Source organism: Diuraphis noxia, unplaced genomic scaffold (genome assembly GCF_037042655.1).
Source record: "Diuraphis noxia isolate RWA-SAM2 unplaced genomic scaffold, SU_Dnox_SAM2 contig0001, whole genome shotgun sequence".
Lineage (NCBI taxonomy): Eukaryota > Metazoa > Arthropoda > Insecta > Hemiptera > Aphididae > Diuraphis > Diuraphis noxia.
The window spans coordinates 89,562,428-89,576,628 of record NW_028301711.1 but is presented as its reverse complement, the minus strand read 5'-3'; positions in this window follow the sequence as shown (position 1 = coordinate 89,576,628).

The following is a 14,201-nucleotide window of genomic DNA, read 5'->3' as shown; positions in this document are numbered from 1 at the left end:
CATTTTCTTGCTGAACGGATTATAGGACAAATTTTAAAAGTGAGTAAAATTTTAAAGTTTTATGAAATATTTCACTTCTGTGAAAAATATAAATAAAAAGATGTACCTACCTATTTTTATGTCTATATTATTATAAGTAGATAGAGGGTCCGTTTACCCGACTTTCCATAATTTATTTTTCAACAAAATATTTGTTAAATATCACAGAAATTTAAACTTATTAACTATTACAAAGATTTAGAAATAAAAGCTTTAAATATTACAGAAATTTAGAAATATTACAGAAATTTAGAAACATTACAGATATTTAGAAACATTACAGATATTTAGAAACATTACAGATATTTAAAAACATTACAGATATTTTAGAAACAATACAGAAACAAAAAAATATTTTTAAAAAATGTACAGAAATTTAGATAAATTTAAACATTACAAAAAATTTTTAAGACTTATACTTTATACATTACAAATATTTAGACATAAAATGCAACCAAATAGCAGCCAAGCAACTTCCGCCATATATTTGCTTATCATTATAGGAAATATAATATATATGACAATTATTCCAATATGTTTTCATAGTAAATAGTTGTTAATATAGATTTTATGACGTCTCCATAAAGAATAATGAACACACATAATATGTTCTTAAAGCAAAATACAGCCAATGAGAGCTGATTGTATGAACATACTTATCATTTTTTACCATTCTAGAAATAATTTAGTTAATAAATACAGACCACGCAGTGGAATTTTATGTCATTCGCCGTATGCATATAGACAGTCAACACCCGTCCAAAATGTTCTACAACAATAATGAATTGATGTAAAATATTCGTGGACAGTGAAAACTAGCAAATAAACAGCAAAGAAGCCACTTGGTTATCAAAAATGTACATAATAATAAATCAAATATAAAGAATGCAAAAATATAAAATAAATTAATATAAAATAAAGTAGGTTTTTGTAGAAGATGTTTTATTATTTAGATGTTGAGATGTTGAATAATGAGTCTTGAGATGTTTGCAATTTTTAGTATGAAGATCTGTCTTTAATTTTGAAATGGCGAAATAAGCACCTGTTTCAGTCTAGTTTTCTGTATAAGCATAAATTCACTTTTATTTACAGAAAATTTTGAGCAGCAATAGGTATTTAAATTGAAATTTTGAGCTGTTGAAATGAAATCCCAGTATTTGTAGATGTTGAAATGAAACTCAAATTTTTGTAGATGATGATTTGTAATGATAACTTTTGGTAGATGTTGGATTGAAATGGTAATTTTTATAGGTGTTGAAAATCTAGCTATAAAACTTAAACTAAAAAGCATAATTAGTAGCATGATTAATAAATATAACTAAAACTAAATGTAATTATTCGTCCAATAATCAGCAAATATCTGTTTAAAAAATAAAATATATATAGATTTGTGAAAGTTAGAAGTTTTAAAGTGATTTTAGAATTAAATAAGCAATAAATTTACTATTTTTTTATCCATTTAATATAGAAAAATAATATAAGCTTAAAAATTAAATTTCCTATTAAATTTTCTCTTACTATATAGGTATAATATAAAAAATTAAAATATCTGAATTAAAAATGTCTGACGCAATACCTTTAAAAGTATGTTTAAATAAACAAGGTTATAAATATAAATATATTAAATTATCAGAATTGGAAATTAACAAAAAGTATGAAGTTACTGGTTTTGAAATTATTAACACTAATCAAAATGAAAAATCTCTGTAATACTGGATAATAAATATAAACTCTTTTTACCAGATATTTAAGAATTATCTCTAACAATATAAATGAAATGAATGATTTTCAGTGGAATACGTTTTACATTTATTACAGATATGTAAAAATGTTTGATAATGGAGATACATATCATCATTTAGAGTTTGAAGCTGATATTCCAGATAATATTGCAGATAATTTACTAAAATAATTAAATACAGAATATTTCACATACAAATATATACAATTATCTGATCTAAATATCAATGAAAAAAATAGAATAACATCCTTTAAAAAAAATATAAATATTTAACTACATTAAATATGTACATTAACTAACTATATTAAACTACAAAATATGGAGAAAGAGTTTCTGTTTTATTAAATAATAAACATATACTTATATTACCTTACAGATTTGTTAATACTATCTCTGAACAAGATATAGATAGATATGATGGTGAAATGTATATCATATATAAAGGAAAAAAGTTCTTGACAATGGGAAATCAACCGATTTGATAGAATTTGAATAACTTATTAATATTTTTTCGCTAATAAATGAAATTAATTAAAATCATAAATGGTTCTATTCATTTAGAACATTATATAGGTATATAATGAAAATCAAAATATGTCTATTGGACTTTATGCTTTCTCGTTTGCCAGTTCTAATAATTTAATTAAAATTGAAAAAGATTGTCAAATTACAATTAACAATAACATAATTAATATCAATAATGGCCAATATACTAAAGAGCAACTAAATAAATTAATCAGTCCCTTAGTTATATCTTTTGTTGATAAAAAGGTTAAAATTGAATCCCCATGTTACTATAATCTAGATGAAAACAATATCTGGATTTTAAAGATCTAAATTTTATAAAGATAAGTAACAAAAGAATGATTTACTATCCTACTTCAGATGAAAAATATATAAATATAGAGAAACAATGTGAATTTAGAATATGTCGAAATGGTCAAATCATGTTAGATACAATATTTATAGGTGTATATTCATTAAGTGAAATTGAAAATGTATTTAATTCATTCGGAGCTAAATTTGTGGCTGATTTTCCTAAAATAAGTCTTGAATTAATTGAAGGTTTTATAAATATTACAGCCTCAATCGGCCTGTTTTGATGAATATTTATCAAATCGTTTAGGTTTTGATTACATTGGCGACTTTAAAAAACAGATGATCCCTATAAATAAAACATGGCCTAAAGGGAATGGTATTGATGGTAATTAAATGTGATGTTGATGGACAATATATAGCTAATGATATTAAATATATTCCTCTAAATGTAATAAATTTTAAATATATTAAATTATTTATCTCTGATCAAGATGGCAATGAAATAAAAAATATTGAATTTGTCGCTTATTTAATCCTGATATCTAAATAATTTTAAATAGCTACCAATTAATTTTTTCAATATTAAATGGATAATTATGAAATTAAAGTGTTTCATTTAGATAAAGATAAAGATAATACATCAAAATCAATTTTTCCAACACCTATGAGATGTTTAATTATAGGTTCTTCTGGATCAGGGAAAACTAACTTGTTTAATATTATTATTAATTATTGGCATCCTTTTGATAATCTTTATATTTTTACGAAAAACATAGAACAGCCTGTCTATGAAAAAATGAAAGAAGTATTTACTGGTTTGGATAGTGTTGAAGTAAATATTACTAAAGAAGATATAATATCTGTTGATGAATGTAAATAAAATAGTTTAGTTGTTTTTGATGATTATATTTTAGATAAACAAGATAGAATAAAAGATTATTTTGTAAGATCTAGATCTAAAAATATTTCATGTATTTATATGAGTCAGAATTATAGTTTATTAGATTTAAAAGCAATAAGAACAAATTGTAATTTTTTAATTATATTTAATCAGTCAGATTTTTATATTGGGAGAATATGGAAAGATTTTTTAAGTAATGATATAGCTTTTGATAAATTTAAATCTTTATGTTCAACTTGCTGGAAAAATAAATTTGGGTTTATATCTATTGATTTAACAGGTATACACATTTATAACAAATTCAGCAACGCAAACATTAACACAAACGTAAACCCAACGTAGATTTTAACGCAAACTCAAACCCAAACGTAGATATTAACACAAACATTAACGCAAGCGCTAACGGTTATTAAAATTTTTTCATATTAAATGGATATAAAGGATATGAGAAATATTTTTTTTAAAGGAAAGGAAAAAGATAGAAAAAGAGGAGGTTCTGTAATGAAAAAAATGAAAAAAATTTCAATTAGGGAAATAGACAGAATAATTGAACTTAAAAATAAGCTAAAGAAGGATTTTAAAAAAGCGGCTTTAAGAAACATATATGCTGAAGAAGAAAAGAAAAAATCTTTTGGACCAGTAACAAATGAATTAAAAAATATTGTAAATGCAGTTAATGATGTTAAAGAAATAAATATTAAAACTGACGAAGATATGAAAAAAATGATGGTTCCATATAAACGACCAGAAATATTAAGGCTGACAGATGGCTCAAATACTCCAATTAAATCACCTCTAGAAATAAGGTCACCAATTAAAAAAAATATGCCCTCAAAGAATATAATAACTATAGGTCCAAATACAACCAAATATTTACCTCGAATTAATGATTCAGTTTTTGGATTATATTATAATACTCATAATAAACAATAAATGATTGGAAAAGATGTAGTAGAATTTAATGATGATAATTTAATTATAAATGGAAAAACATATGAAGGAACAACAGGATTATTATTTTATTGCTAGTGAAGAAAAAGCAGGCCATAATAATTTTCATAATGAAAAAATTAGTATTGTGCATTTTTTTACTTCTGAATTAGAAAGAATAGTTAATACCCCACAAGGAATTGAGTATTTAATATCTTATGTAACAAGTTTGCCAGAAAAAATTGTAGAAGGATCATATGAATAATCTTTTAAACAGTAAATTTATGCCAGAAATACATTGGCCTGGTTATAATTATCTCAGTCCTTTTACTGATTTAGAAAAAAATTAAAAAACCAGTAAATAAACTAGATATGGCAGCAATGGAACATGATTATTTTTATAAAAAACATAAAGATATTAAAACAAGACATATTGGAGATAAAATTTTGGAAAATAAAGCATGGGATAGATTTTTAGATTCAAATGCATCTATAGGTGAAAAAACAGCTGCTTTTGTCACCACAAATGCAATGAAAGCAAAGAGATATTTTGGTATGGGTTTAATTTAATTTTATAATTTTAATTCTTATGAAATGAATTTAAATCTGAATGATTTTCGAGTAAAAAAGCTTGTAAAAGCTTATGAAAATAAGATTGATGTAGTTATTCAATTAAAACATACACAGATTGGAAATGGTAAAAATATATGTAATTTAACTGATAGACAAAAAAATACTAATTAATGCTAAAAATAATAAAAAAGGTGCGAGATTAAAAATTACAAAATCTCAATTTGGAAATAAGGATAAAGTAGGTGGGTTTTTACCTCTTATTATAGCAGGTATAGGAGCCCTTAGTGCATTAGCCGGAGGTGCTAGTGTTATTGCAAATACCGTTATCGATGCAAAAGATAAGAAATTAAAACGAGATGAGGCAAAAAGACATAATAAAGCAATAGAAAATATTAAGACTTTACAGATTGGCTCAAGACTAAAAAAAAATAAAAAATAAAACCATTAACTAATTATGATATTATTGAAGCAGGAAAAAATATAAAAAATTTTAGAGGTTGCTTTATGAAAGATGAGCTACCTGCAGTGCCTTGGAAAAACAAATGTGGAATATTAAATTTAAATAATTCTAATCAACCTGGTTCACATTGGGTGGCGTGGTTAAAAAATGATTAGAAAAAGGTATATTTTGACTCTTATGGAGATTCAATTCCAATTAAAGAAATTGTAAATTATTTATGTAAAGATAATTTATATTACACCACTGAACAATTGAAAAATTATAATAATCCACCTATATGTGGTCATTTATGTTTAGATTTTATTCAAAATTATAAATTATAAATACTTTAATAAATTTTTTCCTTATAAATGGAAAATATATTTGCTAATTATGACCATGCTATTATCCGTGAACAAGATAAGATATATTGGCCTATATCTATATCTAATCTGAATTCTACAAATCATATGACAAGTTTTAATATAAAGGAAGTAAATAGTTTTTTAAATATTAAAAAAGCAAAATATCAGATTTTTGGCCGTGTTTTACAAGAAGATGGTAGTAATTATCCAGCAGGTTCAACAATATTGTTAGTTGATAATTTTGTTCCATTTTTGTTTGAGAGGATTTGTGTTAAAAAACATGGTAAAGAAATAGATAGAATTGATAATGTTGGAAGATGTAGTTTAATTAAAGGTACAGTTAGTTATTCTGCAGATCTTAGTGGTCCCACAATAAATAGCGGATTTCAGTCAAAATTTAATAAAGGTGGTTATTTTAGTGCTGTTGGTAAATTGTCTAATTTATGTTTAGGATTTTTTAAAGATATAGAATATCCAGTATATAAAGGGGGTTTTGAAATAAGTTTTTTAAGACGTTCTGACAATGATGCTTTATTTAGAGATAAAAATGAAAAAGGTGATCTAGCTAGTGTTGGAAAAATTGTTATTGATGAATTTAATATTAGGATTCCAATTGTGACTTATGATGATTTGAATAAAACTAAGTTGATAAATGAATTAACTTTACTGTCTAAAAGAAACTAATATATGTTTAGATTTAAATCATGGCAATGTATTGAAGAAAGAAATATTAGTGGTTAAACACTAACTAAAGACATAACAAATATGTATAGAAATATTAATAATCCTTTGTTTGCTATCATAGCTTTCCAAACAGATAAGCTAGATAATCAATTAAGAGATCCAATACAGTTTAATAATTGTAATTTAAAAAATATTTGGCTTGATATTGATAGTTATAGATATCCGGAAGATTTAGATTTTAAAAAAGAAAAATTTAATATTGCTTATGATATGTTGATGGATTATAAACACGTTTATAATAGATTACACCGAGATTTGTCTTTAATGTATATAACTCCACAACAATTTAAAGATAGGTACCAGACCATTTTTTGTAATTAATATGAGTAGGCAGCCATCAGAGATTTCTGGATCTAAAACAAGCATTGTCTTACATGCAGATTTTAATTAAGATGTACCTGCTAATACCATTTGTTATATTTGTTTAGTATCTGGTTCAGAGTTTTTCTATGATCTCCCAAATAACACAATTAGAGAAAATATATAAAATATATATATATATCTTAAATAAATGGATTATTGCAAAAAATGTAAATCACAAACTAGAAGTATAGGTATTCCTGAATTTATTTTAAAAAATAATAAATATAGGAGATTATCAGTATGTAAAATATGTAATACAAATAAGAATAATATATCAAAGTCACCAGAACTTATAGAAGCTTATGAATTATTTAAACCAGCTAGAAAAAATTTTGATACAAGACATTTTATACAAAGAGGTATAAATGATACTTGGCAAGCTGATTTGTACTGTTTTTATAGACCAAAATCTAAAAATAGTGATCCCAATTATAATTTAAGGAATAAATATAATGAAATTAAAGTTAATCATAATCATAAGACATTGTATAAAGATAATAATGGTTTTAACTTTTAAGTATATTCTTAATGTTATTGATACATTTTCTAAAAAAGTTTATTCTGTAGCTTTGAAAACAAAAAGTGGATTGGAAGTATCTGAGGCATTTTCACAAATATTTAATCATAATGTACCTAAAAAATTACATGTAGATAAGGAATTCTATAATAAAGATTTAAAACAAATACTAATTAAATATAACATAACCATGTATAGTACAGGTATTGATAAAAAGGCATCTATAATAGAACGTTTTAACAGAACATTAGGTGATAAGTTAAAAAAGTACTTTATTTAAACAATGTATGGATTACTGAATTATTACCAAAGATTATTAAGACATATAATAATACATACCATAGAACAATAAAAATGAAACCTGCTGATGTAAGTAAGAAAAATGAAAATGATCTTCTGTCTACTGTTTATCACTATGATATTAGTAATTCTAAGCCTAAATTTGAAATAAATGATAGGGTTAGGTTATCATCAATAATTGATGTACCTATATAGAAATAAATTAAAAACAAATTGGTCTAAGGAAATATTTACAGTTGAAAATGTTATTAAATCAAATGTTGTTTATTATAAAATTTATGATATAGAAAGTACAGTTTATGAAGAACAATTACAATTATCATTATTATTATAATGACCCCTGGATGCACAGTATGCACTGAAATTAATATCTAACCTCACTATTATCATAACAGCAACAAGTATTAATATTATCTATTTTATTTTATCCAATCAATTATTTTACTCATAAATGAATAAATTATATTGCTTTAAGTGTAAACAAAAAACAGATAATGTTAATCCACTTATAATAAAATCTAGTCATAATAGGAAAAGGTTGTCTGCAAGATGTAAGTTATGCAAAAAATTAAAATCAGGATTTATTAAGTAAGTTAAACATGTTATAATACACATAGACATACTCCAGCCACAGGTAATATTCTGATTAAATTAACTTAATTTATACCCATACGGTACTGTGTCATAATTTGATAATATTATTCTTTTGTCATAATCGAATGTGAATTTTTTTGTAGTTTTTTTATTAATTATATTTTTACTAAGTTTGTCTGGTAACATTTGATTGTATTCTAATTCAACACTATTTTCTCTGTTATTTTCTTCAATTAATTTTATCATTGATTCACCATTAAACTTTTGTAGATTTTGATAATTTAAAGTAAATCCTTTTACTACTGTTTTACAACTATTTTTATTTGCTGATTGAATTTTTTCTGTTAAACCTTCTTTGAAATTAATAGTAAATATAGCATCATATATATTGAATCTTGTTGAAAATTGATTTCTTAAATTAGTTACTTCTATTAAATCTTGTCTATTGTTTATTGAGTTGTTAGTTTGTTCTTTAAAAATTGAATCCTCTAGGTTATAGAAATGATTTAATTTTTTATAACTTAATGATTTATTATTTTTTAGTTTAGGTTTCATTTTTTATTTATATTTAATAAGTGAAATATGTTAATTAATAATTTAAGGTCTTATTTTGTTATTAGATAAATGTAGATAAATATAGATAAATATAGAATAAATATGGTTAAACAAAAATAGAATAATGTGAGTAAGATAATATTTTTGGTCACTCACCGTTCTTGGATCCAGATGTTGAAGATTAAGACACTGACACCAATCTAGTTTTCTGTATAAGTATCACTTCACATTTATTTACAGAAAATTTCGAAAAGTACTGTGACTAATTCTTGAGATCCTTTATGCCGAGCTGTAGGTGTTGGTAAGCTGTTTATTTGCTAGTTTTCACTGTCCACGAATATTTTACATCAATTCATTATTGTTGTAGAACATTTTGGACGGGTGTTGACTGTCTATATAGGCAATATGCATACAGCGAATGACAAAAAATTCCACTGTGTGGTCTGTATTTATTAACTAAATTATTTCTAGAATTTTCTAGAATGGTAAAAAATGATAAGTATGTTCATACAATCAGCTCTCATTGGCTGTATTTTAAGGCCACAATAATATCAGATGCTAATACAGAAGCGAAATTTCTAATACAATACATCACACAATATGGTGTCCCCAGATGCCTCACTTCAGGCAGAGGACTACATTTCAGAAATAAAATCCTAAATGATACATGTACAAACTTTGGAATAAAACTGATATTCTCGTCTAGCTATGCACCTCAATCACAAGGCTTCACTGAAAGAATCAACGGAGTTACCTATATGCCAAGCAATAAGACACTATATAAAAGACAACAACCAATCAAAGTGGTCATTCTATTTTCCTTATAAAATATTTAGCCTCAATAACTCACCTCAAATATCCACAGGTTACAGTCCATATTATTTATTACACGGCTTCAGCGCTAACATAGGAATAGACATAGATAATTCCGAAAACCTATCTGCTTATTATATAAAAAAATCACTTTAGGAATTAAAACAGGTCAGAGAAAGCGTATGTACCAGAGTACATAAAAAAGCTCAAGAAGTACAAAAATTAAACCATGACAAATCACATAAACTCACAACATATGAACCAAACCAATTAGTATTAGTCATATTCCCTTTCCAAAAACCAAATAAAACCCTCAAATTAGCGCCAAAATATAGAGTCCCTTACAAAATTATTTCAAAAATTAGCGACGTAAATTATATGATAGAACTTATACTAAATAATAAACTAACAATAGATGTCGTTCATAAGACATTTGAAACCATACTTCCAAAGGGTCATATCAGATTCAAGTGAAGAGACAAAACCTACAGAAATAGCACCGGTAAAAAGTTGTACAGACAGAAAACTGATCCTTCAATTCAAGAATTCTCCACTGCATGCACAGAACTAAGTTTGAATTTCGAATACCCTGAAAGAAGTTATACAAACTTAGTATTAAAATCAGACACACTCAGAAAACTAACAATAACTCACTTTGACAGCACCAAACTAGATGTGTCTAAATGCACAACATTAAAAACACTGATAAATACAAACAATAATATAAATTAATTAATTATCAACAAAAACCTGAAAGCACTGGATTGTGAATTTGACAATATTAAATTTCAGTAACAGTCAATTATCAAACCTTAACTTAAACGAAAAATTATTAATATTATTTTGCAAACGAAATGCAAACAAAACTAGAACTTCACAAAAACTTAATTGAATTATAATGTGCATACAATATATAAGAAACAATAAACATCAACAATTCATTAAGGAAATTATCATGCAAACACAATAGAATAATAATTCTTATCTTAAATAACTTTTTTTCCACATAAAAAAATATTATTAAATACTGACCGTGAAGTAATAGTCATACCCCAAGCAGCACCATTCAAAAAATTCATACCTACCCCTAATCAAAAAGAAATAATATGTCCAATATACCTTGATTCCGAAAGACAACTCATAATAACTGACTGCAACCACAAATTTCACATAGACTGCATAACTCTTATTAGAAATGACAAATGTCCTTGTTACAGACAATCAATAGAAGAACTGAAAAACAAACGCTTCAAGCTAGAATAAAACAATTTATTGTCAACACAAAAAAAAACTAAACACTTATACAAACTTCATAAAAAATACAAAAAAAAACATAAGATTACCTACAGATACATACAACATAAATACAAAATTAATAATTACAACAACGATGACCAATAATCACATGGTTTATACCAACAAAAACACATACCATAATTGCCTACACATTACATCAAACAATACATCACATTTGTAATTTCAATTTCAATCATTTATCCATCCATCAATCAATATTCAATACAGCAAGTTACAAGCAATGCTACAATATGGAAACATAGCTCGTGTTATGTACGTCTACACAACTAAATAATTTATTGCAACACGCAGTGAGGTGGTTAACCACTATACTTTATTTGAACGCAATGTTAAATACAAAAATATACGGATTTGTGGATGCTCTGGATGTTCTGCTGGCTTGACAACAACTACCCGTGCCTTGGGGACGAGCACGGTCGGCCGGCCCGCTGTGGCTCCAAAACTGTCCACACAGCGGAATGCCTTATGCTGTCGTCGTGCTCGTTCCCACGGGTACGCGGATACATATGTATAATAATAATATAGACAGATATACATATATATAGTAAAAACTGCTTATACTATGATTTAATTAAATAACTATTATGAAATGGGTTTATAACACCCCCCCAACTTGTTTGAGAAATTGTGGCTAAATAGTTACCATTTTTCTCCTAAGCTTAATCAAGTATTTAATTCTGAGAGACTGTAGGCCAAGGCCGTGCGAGGCTGTACAATTTCATTTTTTACGTGAGGTTCTGCAATTTCGGGTAAATATATTTTCGGTATATTACATCGAAATTTAATTATTAAATACAAACTTATGATGACTAAAATAATTACAATAACATATTGTAATACAATATGATGCTCTGGTTTCACAAAAATGTTTTCAGTGGTATCCTTGTATAATTCATCCAATTGATTTAGCTCCTGAGCTAATTTATTGAAATTTGTATGAGACACGTGATTACCGATTTTCTGCGGTTCGTGATATTCAATGATTTTCTTTATTTGTATAGAATAATTGAGATTCGAGCTTTTGGGTATGAAATCTTTATGAATCTGTGTTCTTAAATTCCTAATCGGCGTGAGTATTGAGTAGTCGGTGTAGACTACGCAATAATCAGGGATCTCAAATTTTCCTACACCAGTTAATACTATTTTATACGAGTCTTGACGACAAGTAACCGTGACTACCTGATGGTTACTATAATATAACCACGAGTTTTGATTTTGGAGCTTATGCCATATGGCGGTATTCATACTCAAGTATCTGAGATTACACATGTCGGACAGTTTTTCTGGATTATTGCACAAGGGATACCTCAAAATTATCTGTTTTCACACGTTTAGACATAAATTCTAGCCCTACACATAATTTTTAAGAAAACAATGTTTTACAATTTATGTACTGAGATTCTGTTAAACTAAAATGGAATTCACTATTTAAACTTACTGCTAAATATTGGGTATCCGGCTTTATTAACACTATTTTTCCGGGTGCAACAGTTATTGGCAAAGAGATGTTATGGTAGAGGTTAAAAGGTATATCTGTCAATAACGGTATTTTGGCTATAAACATGAGGATCTGTTGAGAATATATTACGCTTAAGGTAGCAACAACAACATATGATAAAAAAAAAAAAAGGTAAATATTAGATAATATCAGAAGAAACATTATAAGTATCAATTATATTCAAAATATATAACAAATAAAGGGAATTATAGAATACTTAATAGTACAATTTAAGCTACATTTAAGGGACTCTAGTAACTCTTAGTTAACTTTATTAGAACACAAATATTATATACAATAAAAGGGGATTCACACTTATAACAAAAAAAAAGTCACTAAGATACACTTACATAAGATATTACACCAGTATAAATGACACGTAGAAAAACCTAGTTTACGTCATTTATCATTACGACAAATTTCATCATAAATTGCAACCAACACATAAATATCTCATAATATAAAAAAACACACATCCACAGTCAGCAATAAAAAACCATTTATTTAACCCAAGTAAAAACTTCAAAAACGAAATACAACAACATCAAAACGTAATAAATAATAACATATCAAATACGAGCCCGAAATACAAAAACAACATATAGCTACTTAACCCATCATAACCCTCGACTTCTGACCACCAGACCACACATACTAATAATATTACTACCAGATGGGCCAACAAACAAAACGAAATTCGGTAAAACATTACAAAATACAGAAATTAAACCAACAGCTACCTGAATTATCAATGGTCAAACACTATCTTAATAGCTAAAACATTGTACCATGTTACATGTTACCAAAAAAGGTATTCCTACTGCAAATTTCAATAACCAAATCAATATGAAAATAATGGACCACAAAAATGATCCTACTTCAGTCGACTCTGACAAACCGAATAAACGCGAACACCATAACCGGAACATCTCAAAACTTTTATGTGCACTGGTACAATCCCGAAATAATTGAAAATTATCTCAAGATCCTGACTAAGGAGGAGGACACATCATACTTCCTGTGTGTAGATTTTCTCAAAAAATACTACACAAAAGGAATTAATGGTATAAGAAAGTGGAAGACATTGGATATTGGCAGTGGCATCGGCATCAATATCAGACAGGACCATAGGGATCTACGATGGAAAACACAAGCAATATCACACTATATTGGACACACAAAAAAAAATTTTTCACGATTGGAAAATGGACCTGGGCTTACAGCCATCTACTTAGACAACATTCCATGGTGCCACACCGACACAATATAACAACCACGATTGTGGGCCATGGATATTGTCCATAGCCAGGTATGTAGTCCTGGGTTAACCAATCTAATTCATCGAAAAGGACATGCCCGAGGCCAGAAGAACGCAATATAAGGACATTTTAACAGAACAAATCCTTAGGGCAACAAATAACACTTTTTCAGCTCCACCCACAACAATCGAAGTAACATCCTTACCATCAACAAAATGACCGATGTCAACAGAACAACCCACAGCCGCCATGGACAAGAATGCATCTGTTACGCCTGCAACCACAGCCACATCACTGCCGATCAATGAAGTTCCACCCCCCATCACAACCACAATATCAACCGCCACAAGCTGCCACCCGATGACAGAAACACATGCCAAAACACCAAAACACAAAAAGTGGAAGTAAAAAAAGGCGCAGGTGACGTACTTTAT